The sequence below is a fragment of the Geospiza fortis genome, unplaced genomic scaffold (assembly GCF_000277835.1).
Source record: "Geospiza fortis unplaced genomic scaffold, GeoFor_1.0 scaffold166, whole genome shotgun sequence".
Classification (NCBI taxonomy): domain Eukaryota; kingdom Metazoa; phylum Chordata; class Aves; order Passeriformes; family Thraupidae; genus Geospiza; species Geospiza fortis.
In genome coordinates, this window is record NW_005054310.1 from 7,333,825 (window position 1) to 7,335,895 (window position 2,071).

The window sequence follows — 2,071 nt, forward strand, 5'->3', positions numbered from 1 at the left end:
AGCTATCTCCAAATTGGATGGCTTTACTGCATTGCTGGCTTGTAGCAGTGCCAGTCAGATGCAGACAGGCAGACTTCTTAACCTTCTGTCTGAGAAGATTAAATCCTTAACAGTGTGTTTTCTTCTCTTCCCCTACTGACTCTTATTACCCCATCCTTTAAAATAAGTAACAAAAGAGCCGTTAACAATCCACGTAATAGAGAAATTCTATTTTCTAGCATTTCTAATGTAATAAATAGGCTGGATCGCCAACGGTACAGAAACAAGTATCAGCTTACAAAGCTGACAAAACATGAGTAGGTAAACAAGATCCTCCCATACCTTCATAAATAACAGGGCAAAGGACCAAATACCTCCCTCACGAGCAAGCTAGCCCTTACCAAACAGCTGTAAGGAATTCTTACAGTATGTACAAACAAAAAATAAGGAATTCTTACAGCATGTACTGACATAAACATCTGAATTAACTAACCCTTGTGAGAGCATGTAACTGCTACCACTTGGAAAAATGAGCAAGGTCAATCAGTCAAAAGACTTTTATTTTTGTCTAGGATCAACTACTTTATATGGCTTTGCTACCAAATATAGAAACATTACCCCATCTACAAAGGCACTAATTTTAAAGATTGTGCTTTTGGAAGAAAATTAGAATTGTTTTTTCCACCTAAAAGATCATTCCAAATGTATTATTAAGATCCAAGGTACATCAGATGGGAAAAGGACTGACCTATATATTGTTTAACTCCATTAATTTTGCCGGTTTTAACAAAGCAATGCAGAACTTTATTTTTTAAAAAATCCTTTTTTAATCTCAGAATTCTAGGATTATTTAGTAACTCTGGTTAAGCTGCTAGCCATAGTTGATTCCCTACATAAATTTTAAAAGACAGTTGAAAAATACTGTTCTAAAATAAGCCATGTCTAAAATGAGGCAGGAGATTCTTTTAGAAACTATGAGCAAACGTCTGATTAAGATGACAAGCCACATGGAAACTACTCCCAGAATCAGACTCAAAGGGCACTGTTACCAACCAAATTTGGCAGACAAGGAATCATGACAAACTGCAAAGGCACGCAGCAACGTAACAAAAAGTTGGGAATCATCAGCAAATAAGACAGAAAGCACTTGTGTCTACTCAGCAAGGGCAAGAACATAAGCAGGACGAATTCTAAGCATTAAATTTTGGATTCAAATGAGTGGCACTCTGATATAGTGGGAGTGGAGACGGCTGTTCCATTTACAGGTGACTGGCCATAAGCAAGCCGTATCAGTAAGGCAAAGTATCTGGCTATTGCAGATTTCTCATTCTGATTTCTATCTGTCCGGAGAGCTCATCTTCAGAACGGTTTTAATAGCAACAACAGAGAAAGAGCTAAAAGCATGACATATATAATGTACGGCTCTATACTTTCCTAAATGCTGTGTTCAGGGTCGGAACACCTTCAGAGACTGCCTTACAGCATTTATCACTAGCTAACAGTTGACATTCAGCCTTATCTGTAGATAACTACTGTTAGATTTGGCATTTTTAATACACAGCTACGCTTGTTTAAGATCACTGTGCCTTCAGACAGTGTGAGCTAAGAGGGTGATGACTGAAAATTCAGCTCAAGCAGGAAAGACAGCATTTATAGCTAATTTGTCAAATACTACAGGAAGCTTAATTAAGTCTCATTTCTGTTTCCAGGAATATTGCGATGCAAGTACAGCTACATCAACTTGGGCAAGGGACCGTAAGAAATAAATTGGACTTTATCCTTTGCATCGATTGTATCTGTCAGAAGAATAACACCAAACAAATCTAGTCAGCGAATGCACTGAGTGTCCTCAGAAAAACACAACCAAATTCTCAGCTCATTTATGAAGTTTAAGCTCCTTTTTTGACCTAGCGCTGCACAATTTACTGAGCTGGGGATCGCGGCTGAACTGAACTCATTACGCGCTTGGTCAAGCGCTGCTTTCCCGAGCCAGCTATTCTGCTGTGCACCCCGTTTGGGTCAGGAGCTCCGGCTACCGCGCAGGACACCCGGAGCCGGGGCTGCGCCGCGCCAGGGTCCCGGCGCTGCGGCG